The sequence below is a fragment of the Mytilus trossulus genome, chromosome 9, assembly GCF_036588685.1.
Source record: "Mytilus trossulus isolate FHL-02 chromosome 9, PNRI_Mtr1.1.1.hap1, whole genome shotgun sequence".
NCBI lineage: Eukaryota > Metazoa > Mollusca > Bivalvia > Mytilida > Mytilidae > Mytilus > Mytilus trossulus.
Genome location: NC_086381.1, coordinates 63,058,084 through 63,070,979, shown reverse-complemented (window position 1 = coordinate 63,070,979; position 12,896 = coordinate 63,058,084). Strand labels below are relative to the sequence as shown.

The 12,896-nt window shown below is 33.9% G+C and overlaps 2 pseudogenes; both read left to right on the top strand.

Moving 5' to 3' along the window:
* The first annotated feature begins 2,064 nt into the window (after positions 1-2,064).
* On the top strand, positions 2,065-2,138 carry LOC134685834 (U2 spliceosomal RNA; annotated as a pseudogene).
* Positions 2,139-12,802: 10,664 nt separating this feature from the next.
* Positions 12,803-12,896, top strand: LOC134685832 (U2 spliceosomal RNA; annotated as a pseudogene).

Sequence of the window (12,896 nt, the reverse complement as noted above, 5' to 3'; positions counted from 1 at the left end):
TGAGTACACATATGCAGATGCTATCACCAAGGAAATATGTGAGTTTCGTTGTCTCGTTAGGCAGGTAAAATATCTGGCAAAACTATACGGGGTTGACAAAATATAGAATAATAGGTAGTTTCGTTTTTGATACTGACTTTATCATGTGGAATATCTGGACGAGCCCGTTAGATAATCGGTATCGGTAATTATGACGTCACACAATGTATTGCTAATATTTTCAGTGATGCAGCCAGTACGTTGATACTCGAAAATATTAGGTAGTAAGATCAAAGGGAAAATATACGAATTACCGATAACACAATTTATTAAGTGGGAAATAAACAGCTGCGCCATGAGCGCATGATACGCCCGACGTCTTATGTGGAAGTTGTATGCAATAATCATAAATTATATCTGAGAAAGTTTAAAGCAATAACCATATATAGTTTTGAGACACGGCGGGAAACCCCCCACCCTGGTTTTTTTTCACAAAAAAACTAAATATCACTAAAATAAAATTTTGAATCAAAACAAAAAAGTATACAGATCTTTAGATTAATATAACAAAGAAGTGTGTAAAGTTTTAAGCAATAATCATCAATTATTTTCGAGATACGGCGCGACATGTAAAAAAACAACCTCCCCTGTTTAACAAAATACTCAATAACTCAAAAATGAAATTTTGAATCATCACCAAAAAGTATACAGATCTTTAGATCAATATAACAAAGAAGTGTGTAAAGTTGTAAGCCATTATCATAAATTGTTATAGAGATACGGCACAACATGTAAAAAAAACCTACCCCTTTTTTACACAATCCTCAATCACTCAAAAATGAAATTTTGAATCATCATCAAAAAGTATACAGATGTTAAGATTAATATAACAAAGACATGTGTAAAGTTTGTAGCAATAATCATAAATCGATTTTGAGATATGGCGCGACCTGTAAAAAAAACCTCCCCCTTTTTTGCAAAATACTCAGCAACTCAAATGGAATTTTAAATCATCACCAAAAAGTATACAGATATTAAGCTTAATATAACTAAGAAGTGTTAAAAGTTTTAAGCCATAATCAAGATTCGTTTTTGAGATACAGTGCGACATGTGAAAAAAAACACAACCCTGTTTTAGTTACAAAGTGCCGTAAATCAAAATGTTTAAATCTAATTTTCACCAAAAAGTATACAGATCATTTGACCATCATAAGAAACAACTATATTAAGTTTCATGAAATTTGGATAAGTCGTTCTCAAGTTACGGTGCGACATGTTTACGCCGGACAGACGGACGGACACCGGACATGTGTATACCATAATACGTCCCGTCAAAATTTTGACAGGCGTATAAAAACATAAAAACGACCTTGTAATGTGTATGGAAACATGTAATGGAAATAGAAGTCAACATTTGACAAAGGTCGTAGAAAATGATCTGGCCACAAAACAAAACAATAATAAATATGTCCAGTGTTTGTATTTTCTTCTGTCAAAAAAAGTTGATTTAGAAAAACAATGAAACGAACAGATTTTTGATATAATTAACAAACTAAAGTCGGCCGGTAAGTTTTTTCCTCCTTCTAAAATTAATTTAAACATAGCTGTACCGGTTAATTCCTTTAAAAAATAGAACAGATGAACTGTTTATGTGTGTGTTATTTAAACGAGAGAGTGAAAAGTCCGTGCTGATTGTGAAAAAGCGTTGAATTTATTTTGTGATCAATGAAATTTCCAAGGCTTTAAAATCTGCGTTCGTCGGACCTAGAATGAATCCAACATGATCATGGTTTTTCGTTCGATTAAATACGAATACGCGTATACGTATGAAATACGTTTTAAAATGTATTCTCCCTTTTATTGCGACTTGCCGTATTTCACAAGCCGCTTTTTATTTTCACACCAGTTTTGTCATGCAGAAATAGTTTCATGCTGTTGGGTAATTAAAGCAAAGCAAGATCTCGTGTTTCGTGTGCTTTTTGTATATACATTTGCAAAATTTGTGTAGCTTGTTTTAAAATTAAAACACCGTGTCCTAGTAAGACATAGGATTTATAGGCTTTGGAAACTCGGGAAAATTTGATTATCGCTTCTCGGCCTTTTGTCTAAGATCAAAGTGTAGTATCTGTTCTTATCTATATTTGTCGAAGCGAACTGTTGGGGTAGCTGCCTAGGGGCTCTATTACCCACGGTCCAGAGATGTCCAGCCAATACTACGACAGAGACGCTATAAGGCAAACGATGAAGGTCAGGTTTTTCCACGGTACGCAGAGAACAAACACCAGAGAGAGGGTCTTGAAAGAGGTGGCTGATGTTTTAGATGTCACACAACTGCAGGCAATATATAAGTGTGGAGAGGGTCAAGAATGGTATCTGAAATTCTGCGACGAGACAATTCCTAGAAGGATAGGCCACGGGGATGCTTTAGATGGGAGTGATGGAATGAAGATCCCGTTTGAGAGACTGCACAAGAGAAAAGTGAAGTTTCGTGTGCATTGGTTCCCATTGCACATGGACATATCTCTTGTCCAGTCTTACTTTGAGTCTCTTGGGAACAACGTGATTGTGGATCATGAAGACCAGACCTACGGTGCACTACGTCTGCAGACTGGGGCCATCAGAGGTGAAATGATTGTCACAGAAGACCAGTATCACGAGATACCATATAGGGCAACCATTTTGGGCAGACCTGTCCTGATTACAGTCATGGGCAGGAGCTCAAAGTGCTTCAAGTGTGGTGCCTTAGGCCACCAGAGAGCAACCTGTCCAGGCGTAGGAAAACAGTCCCTAGTGCAACAGCGCAATTACGCAGGGGCTGTTACAGGACTAAACCCAGTTGATACCACTGAGGTCCCTGATGTAGAAGTAGTGCAGACGACAACAGAAGATGGGCTCCCGCTACTTCAGCGGATGAGAACCCTCAGGCGCAAGACACGCGCGCTACTGAGGGCAGTACAGAGCCCCCACCCATGGAACGAGGACCAAAGGAAGGAGGGAGACCACAGAGGAGCGTATGGACATGACTGGAGACAGCTAGGAAAGGATGAGGAGCGATAGTGGTGATGAGGAACAGAGTGCGACAGAAGAAGATGGTGGTGGGAAAAAGAAAGGTACCTGGACTAGTGGTGGTGTCAAGTCGGAGTTTATCCCAGTATTTTGAATGTATGCGTTTTGCGAGCGGTTTGTCAAAACTATTCAAAATGCAAATAAAAAGTCAAGAACGTACTTCAATTTCTAAATCGTTATTATTTCTTGACTTTCATGAAAACATAGAATATCACAATTAATCTCTATACAATAGTTAAATAATCAAATAATCTGCGTTAAGTACGCTTAAATAGTAATAAATATCAATAGAATATCAATAGATTGCCAAACATAAATGTGGAAACCCCCTAGTTTAAAATAACATTGAATCAGAATCCAGGAAATATCAGTCACGGATTTCATCGTTTTATGACGAAATAAATACTGGCAATCTGTAAATAAAATTCAAATACATACTTTTAAATAATGTTCCGATAATTAAATACTAGATCTAAATCAATCCCCAATTTAGAATAAAGCTTGCTTTCCGAAAAACATCCGTTCAGCTGGGCATTTAAAATTAAGCTTACCAAGTTTACCAAGTTTGTTTTCCCAAAACCCGGCTGACGTCAAAACACGTCCCTTTTCCCGTAAAACACATTACTGAACGTTACTAAAATAATACACAGACGAACGTAATCAATTCATACAATACTTATCATACAATATTTACAATATTCAAACATCAATGAAATCACATTACAGGTTTATTCAAAACTCGGGGTTTATCAAAATACCGGAGAACGATCACGTACCGAAATACGATCACAACACTGCCTCCCTCTAAGAATGTATTTTGTCCCCAAAATGTTACTATATGTTCATTGTATAAACATAACATTATTTTATAACTAAGAATAAACTAAAACTTGTATACTGTACTGAAGATTTCTCCTCCTTATGTACAAATACACACACACACACAAAATATGTACAAATATATAATCACTCGCTACATAAAAATCACTTATATTCTCTATTCTATCAGACAGTGGAATTATAAACACCAAGAAGCCCTCTAAACTTCTTCTAAACGCCAGACTAACCTTTAGCCGACAAACGTCCTATCAAGTGCTATACCACAAGCAAGGGTACCGCCGAGTATAAATATATACCCAACCTCGATACTGATGTACCATAAAAACATAAGTATAAAAATAAGTACAAAGTACAACCAATAAAAATAGGCCATCAGCATTTCCCGAAAAATATCTAAAATGGTGCAGACAGCATACCCGTGGTGTAACCAAAATGTATATTGCAATCTAGACTATCCTTTCGCCTAAAACTTATTATCGCACCAAAACAACACATGGTACCTAAAGTATCCCATATTGCAAATATACACCACCGAAAGCAGCTTCACATCAAAATAGTATAAGACAGCTTTACTACAAAAGGATTACAACGCCAATAGGACCAACCAATTCCACCTGTTTGATAAAAATATTACTTCCAAAACAATTCCAATAACTCAATGTATTTCTCAAAGTGCACAACTCTACACATGTGTGTGCCTAGTATACAATCATATTACTATTCTTCACAATAAAACAATAAATCCCTTTTTTTATTTTTACAATTCATCAATAACAAAATATCACCACAAGTTTCATATCTACATTATAAAAATTATAAAAATTAAGGTCTACACAAATATACTCTGATATTGCCATATCAAAGTTCGTATGATTTTCCTTAATCGTCCTGGTGTTCTGCAGAGGCGAGTGTATTGCTCTCGTATGCATATTCCACTTGTCTAATATCGGCGGAAGCACGTTTCTTAGTTCCATTTTTACAACATTCATGCCAAGTTACCAGTCTTATACCCTCATCTACGGACGTCGGACTTTTTGTTTTCACCTCATAGGCTAAGTTCTGATCCGGCAAACCACGAATTAAGTTCTCTATAGTTAAGCTTGTTAACAGATGTGAATCCTCAATACCAGGATATGCTTTGCGAACTAAATTGTCAATGCGTGTAGCATATTCAACTAATGTTTCCTTGTAGTTCTTTCTAATGTTTAAAAGATACTCACGATGCTGTTCGGGTAATACATAATCGCCAAATCTTTTCTCAAGGGCTGCGTGAAATGCAAAAATATCACATCGGATTTTATCCGGTAAATCTGTAGAAAATGTCAACGCTTCATCCTTCAAACAACATATAAGCTGTTCAATTTGCTTGTCGTTATCCCATTGAAATTTCCTCACACCGATTTGAAAAACTGTCCAAAAGCTTTTGAAATTTGTTTTACCGTTGAATAAAGGAAGTCTAAATTTTGGTTCGTCAGCATTGGAAGCAGTAACATTCGACTTATTACTTTGAAAATTAGAAGGACATCTTTGTGTATTAAAGTTGTGCATCTGCATATTATCTCTGATTCTAGTGTTTGTTTTGTATTGCCCAAGCCCATGATTGTATTCAAACTTGGCCACTTCCTCATAATTTGCATGTTCCCAACTACGCGTATTTCCTTGAAATGATCTGTTACATGTTACTTGGTCAGAGTTGTTTATTTGCGATCTTTGTTGTCTGATTTCAGCATTTTTTACGCTTTCGAGCTCACCCTTAACAAAATTTAATTCATTTTGTGAAACAGCAACTTCTCTCTTATAATTTTTTATTGCTTGTTTAGTCTGAATCAACTCATGTTCAACTTGATTTAACTGTTGCTTATTAACTTGCAATTCTTCACTAGTTTTGTCTAATTATTGCTTACGAACTTGCAATTCTTCACTAGTTTTGTCTAATTGTTGATTACGAACTTGCAATTCTTCACTAGTTTTGTCTAATTGTTCTTCAGTATGGTCAAGCTCAAATCTAGTTCTACTAAGAGCGGATGTTAAAACTTTTATATCTTGTTTAAGTTTGAGAATTTCAGAATCACTTGTATTTGGAATTTCTACCTGCATAGGCTCTTGGCCGGTTTTATATAGTTCACTTTCACTTCTGCATTTATTGTATATCATACCACCCTCCTATGAAAATTACTATCTACATGTATTTCATTATTATCTACCAAGTTATCAGTTACTGTATGTAAAAACCTATTAGAGTGTGTACCAATATTCGTACTCTCATCTGTTGCTTTACCAGGATCGTTTACTTTGTTTGTATGGCCTGATATTATATTATTTCTCCCATTCAAAGATTGGGGTCGGGTAATAGGTCTGGGTCTTACATGTAGGTCCCAATTACTATATACACCTTTCAACATTTCAAATATTTCAATAATTGAGCAATTTTACTGCTCAAACTTGCGAGTCAAATCAGTTAAATCTCTTCAATATCAAAAATTATAACCAGTAGTGTTCACTACTAAAAATGTGATCTATACTTTTCACTACTTATAGATGTAACCTGTAGTTTTCACTACTTATATATGTAACCCGTAGTTTTCACTACTAAAATATGTAACCCGTAGTTTTCACTACTAAAATTGTAATCTATAGTTTTCACTACTTATAGATGTACCTTACTTTTCTCCCTTTTTAAAAACCTATATATTACAATTTTATCTTCCTACAGTTTAATAACAAAAATTTTATTATTTCCTAGAATATTTCAATTCTTTTTGGAAATAACCTTTATTCTATTTCAATTTTTTTTTTGAAAAATACCAAAATAAAAGAGTATAGGTAAGTATACCGCTGCCACCAGTATTTTGAATGTATGCGTTTTGCGAGCGGTTTGTCAAAACTATTCAAAATGCAAATAAAAAGTCAAGAACGTACTTCAATTTCTAAATCGTTATTATTTCTTGACTTTCATGAAAACATAGAATATCACAATCAATCTCTATACAATAGTTAAATAATCAAATAATCTGCGTTAAGTACGCTTAAATAGTAATAAATATCAATAGAATATCAATAGATTGCCAAACATAAATGTGGAAACCCCCTAGTTTAAAATAACATTGAATCAGAATCCAGGAAATATCAGTCACGGATTTCACCGTTTTATGACGAAATAAATACTGGCAATCTGTAAATAAAATTCAAATACATACTTTTAAATAATGTTCCGATAATTAAATACTAGATCTAAATCAATCCCCAATTTAGAATAAAGCTTGCTTTCCGAAAAACATCCGTTCAGCTGGGCATTTAAAATTAAGCTTACCAAGTTTGTTTTCCCAAAACCCGGCTGACGTCAAAACACGTCCCTTTTCCCGTAAAACACATTGACTCGCGGAATTTCTACATAGGAACTGAACGTTACTAAAATAATACACAGACGAACGTAATCAATTCATACAATACTTATCATACAATATTTACAATATTCAAACATCAATGAAAACACATTACAGGTTTATTCAAAACTCGGGGTTTATCAAAATACCGGAGAACGATCACGTACCGAAATACGATCACAACACTAGGACCGCTTGGGACACCGGTAAGCAACACCCCGGACTCTTAATTTGAACGTTAAATGGACTATGAGAATATTGTAACCCCCCCCCCCCCCCCCCCTGCCCTCTGTTTTGATTACGGCAATGCCCATGGACTATGAGACTGAATTGTGTATAATAACCCTTTTGTATGGGTGTATTTTGTTTAATTATTGCAGTATTTTACTTTTTCTTAGTACGTATTTAATTTTCATTCCTTTTTTCATTGAGATTTGGTTTGTTTATTTAAATCCCCCTTTTTTTATATTTGGAGTTAAAATTTTCATTTAGAGCCTCAGTGCACTTTTCTAAAGTTTCTTTTCATTGTTCTTTTTTTTTGTTCACCTGTTGATGAAATTTTGTTCACCTGCCTTATAATTACGTTTAAATTTTCAAGGCATTTAAGTATTACCTGTTTTATTTGTGTTACTATTTTTAATCACACCTGTGTCGTGTGTTTATACCTTTATTTACTTTATAGACTGATTAGTATATATTATCTATGTTATATTATTTTTTTCAAACTTTAACTTTTACAATGAATACAATTGTTCTTCTTCCGTTAACACCCATATACCACAACCACTGATAATAATCATACTAATAAATAACAACAAATAGTAAAGTGCAATACCACACGACAGAGCCGAGGGCTGGTTTAATAACAACCATTAAATGATATTTATTGTATACAAATTTCGAATCAGTACGAAAAGTCATCATTTATATAGATATATATACAACTCGTCTAAACATCAACCAAATTAGATCTGTAAATTTGCTTCCGCAAATTCTTGTTCTTCCCTCGCCGGGATACGAACCTATGCTACTGAGATATCGTGACACCAAATCGCCTGCACTCTAGCCTTCCCGCTAGATATATATATATGTGTATTAGTATTTCAATACACACAAACATTTGTAAACAATCGATCTCTTAATGCATGATACAAACTAATATCAAATAGCATGGATGTAAAAATTAACGTGACCTATCGAGTAGACCCTGTCGTGCCGAATGATTTAACCGCCAAATCACACAAACCACTTAACCTAAACGCCACCTATATGGGCAGACAATTCAGAAGAAAATAATTTCATTCTAATTCATAAAATCAACCGACTGAAATTATATTTCTTCTTCCGTTAACACCCATATACCACAACCACTGATGATAATCATACTAATAAATAACAACAAATAGTAAAGTGCAATACCACACGACAGAGCCGAGGGCCGAAAACACAAAGAACGGGAAAATTTTTAAAAAGGTGATCTATATCATGTAATAAAGATCTGAAAATAATGCTAGAAATTATCCAAAGAATCCTTCACGATAATATCGTTTACCGTTTCGGAACACCATCTACCGTGTCTCTATAAACTTAAAACCTAAATTAGCACAAGCACTAGCACCTTCAGACCTAAAACTGTGAAACCCATAACACTTACTATCAAGAACATACGACAGAACACTTCAATAAAGGGCTCGCGCATCCTATAGTATGACACTGGCGTATTCTTTTACGTAAAACATCAACATCTAAACATTTGGAAAAAATCCAAACAAAAAGTAGAATAAAATAAATAAATAAGTAACCCCATCAAAATAGCTAGAAAAATCAGCCCAGTGCAGAAATAAATCAAATGTTTCACTGACACTTATACGAATGACACTGAATCGCCTTCTCTCAATCTGTATACGCTTGTTTTGAAAAATGACAATAGACATATAATGATCTAAAATAACTTAAAATAATCACTTCGTCGAATAGATAGCAACTCAACTCGCAAAAGCACTGAAACACGTACAAATATCAAATACGCTGATTATACAAGTCACCAAAAGAAAACATAACAACCCACATTACATGCAGTAATTCTAGCGAAACATGCTCCTTTATATTCGTAGGAGCAGGCAAGCTACGCCTCACATCTTCTAGTAGGTTAATTACTAAAGACGAATTCGTCGGTAAACATGATGATCCAATAAGAGAATGTATCCACTGTAAAGAGTAAAACGGTTGTTCAACTGGACTAACAGTATTTCTCGAATGTGTCAATACAGATAAATATAAAACAACGTAAAAAGCTTTTGCTGGTACAGTATAACCATTTTCAATTCTGTTTGATGCAGCCCAATTATTCCAGCGTAAAATACTCAGATAATATCCTTTATAGTCGAAACTGCTAAGATTCCTACATAAGTTCTGAGAGAAAATTCACTTTGCTAACTAGTGAAGCAGGTTAATTCTGCAATTTTTCCGGTGAGTGCCTGCAAAAATATATTTGTAATTAAAAAATAAAACATAACTAATAAAAGCAATCTAAAATTATAAATATCAGCTAAGTACTATGCATCTAATTATCCACAAAATTCATATGAAATCTCAAATCAAAAACTGAGATTCAAATCTAGTAAAGCTAGTAATCTATACCAAGAGATCAAGAGAGATCTATCATATACATGCAAGAGATCAAGAGAGATCTATCATATACATGCAAGAGATCAAGAGAGATCTATCATATTCATGCTCACATCAAAGTAATCTATAATACATGCTCACATCAAAGTGATCTATAATACATGCTCACATCAAAGTGATCTATAATACATGCTCACATCAAAGTGATATATGACTGGATGAAAAATCCATCATTAATGCTATTAAATATGCAAATGTTAAATCAACATTGCCAAATATGGTCTTTTTACTCTACCAGCTATGTAAGCATGTCTCTAAGTAGAAAGATCCATAAAATTTGTCACTTCAGAAAAGAAACCATCACCATATAGAAAAACCATCACCATATAGAAAAAGCTTTAGCCAAAAAACCAGCAGAGAGCCAGTATAGAGTAAAAGTTTAATTTTCACTGTCGAAAATACATTAATTCTTGTGGGAACAAAGAAACAAGTGAAACGAACAACCCGTTAATCCCTCGTCAATCAACCATGAAAGCGTCAATACCTGACGAATTCACATTCCAAAATCTGGAATAAAAAACTATCAATTTAAAAATTGTCACCTGAGGTAAACTAGTCAACCTCATGAGGTCCCCTAAGGGATTCAACTATCTGAAATACAAATTCAGAATTAGCCTGTAGCCAATCATCAACTATCTGAAATACAAATTCAGAATTAGCCTGTAGTCAATCATGTTAATCAACAATCCGACTAAGATAATCTGCTCTCTTATCCCCAGTACGTAGACTCACTACCATGTCAATATAAACATTGTGCAATATATATGTGCTAAAATGTCTAAAATCAACTTTTGCAATACTGATGTCGTGCTCCTTTTACTAACAACATTTTTAAATGTGGTTACTAGTAATCTTATATTGTTGCAAGCTAAAAAGTTTATCAACGACAAAAATACATCTTTCACTACTGTGAACTCCTTCCATTTGGAACTTGTAGAAACCTCACATTCTATAAACCACATATCGTGAACAATATTACATGGGTTTTCACTGTACGCTATAGTCTGCCAAGAACTTCAGATTTATAAGGTTTAATATTGGCTTCATGTGCATTTAAAACCTTAAATCTTTTTTATTAATAAGACCAATACTGTCTACAGATAAATGTATATTACTGCTCCAGTATGAATGAACACTATTTATATCATAAGACAAATGTTTGTCAATAAATATACAATATTGCCTATAACTTGAGAAATAGATATATTAAGCTGTCCTGGCTACCAAAGAAGCTATATCTCCCTAACAAATACTTTCCGTTTTAGCTAAACACAAATCAATGTATGAAATGATATTCATTATCTTGTGTATACAATTGTCAGGAATAGTAAAAACTCCTTTATCTTAGGCCCTGAAATTATAAGGTTTAAATAGTAGTCCACAGACGTCTCAGCCTTGGGTATAAAACCGCTACTTGTTGTATTACATAATTCCTCATCGTCATGTGTACCGAATGCATCGTCTGAGTACATAATAATCTGCTTATTTTCTTCTCTCCATTTTAATGAGATATTCTAGTAAAACTATAACAAGCAGAAACACCGTTAAAGTCCCATACAAATCATAGAAATTTAGCATGAGGTGGAAACATATATAGACTAATGTATAACATACTTAAACGTATATGAATTGGTATAAATGTAATGTTTTGCAATACGCATATCTTCAAAGTTTACACTTGTCTTCCGCAAATACCTGTCATATTCTGTCTCAAATCTGATTTTTAACGTGTTGTTTAACTGAACAGAAACAGTTAACGGATTCACAACAAAGTGAATATTTGACATCTCTACAATTAAATCATAGCTAATAAATTAGTAATCGCTGATTTAACAAAAGAGGTATCTTAAAAATAATAAATTATTTGACAAACAATAATCGATATTGTAAGAATAGAAAGGTAATTTACAACCATCTCTTATAGTATCTATAATAAATATAGGCGTATCAATATCCATTTAAAATTGAATGTTTCTGCTAAGTCTATCCTTAATAATAATATCAGGCTGACCTACTTGATCTTCAATAAAATCATTGGTCAAATTATAACCAATACAATTATCTATTATAGCTAAAATTTATAGATAATTTAAATACATGTACTCATCTTTCAAAATTTCACTGAGGCCAGGTTTGGTGGGTGATTTACTTCTGTTCACATACGGACTGCTGGACATGTAGTGTGTTTAGGACACACAAGAGTAGTATATTCCCATTTTCTTTTCTCTTCACCTGGTACTCCATCAACTGATTAGCACACTGTAACTTATCCAAGTCCTCCAAATTTCTCTCTACCACCAATAATTGCCGACTCAGTACCTCTACTTTGTTGATTTAAAGCAGTTAAAACAGTTCTCAATGAAATATCGGGTTCACCTTCATAATCCAAGACTAAATTCGAACGTACTAATCGACTAACACAGCTAGAAAAATTAACGTGACCTATCGAGTAGACCCTGTCGTGCCGAATGATTTAACCGCCAAATCACACAAACCACTTAACCTAAACGCCACCTATATGGGCAGACAATTCAGAAGAAAATAATTTCATTCTAATTCATAAAATCAACCGACTGAAATTATATATAAAAATATTCTGAATGTAGCTACCTTAAATGTAAATGGATTTTTAGAATACCAGTGTCAGTATACTTTAAAAGAATTTTGTTTACAGCATCATATAGATATTCTTTTTCTACAATGCAAGAAACACATGTTTCTAATTCAAAAAGGTAAAAAAAGTTAGATAATTATTTTGATTTTTATAGATGTTTTTGGAATTTGGCTCTAATCGAAGTATTGTAGTACCTCCAGGATTGGCTTTGGAAACTCGGAAAAATTTGAGTATCGCTTCTCGGCGTTTTGGCTAAGATCAAAGTGTAGTATCTGTTCTTATCTATCTATCATATCGAAGCGAACTGTGGGGGATAGTCACCTTTG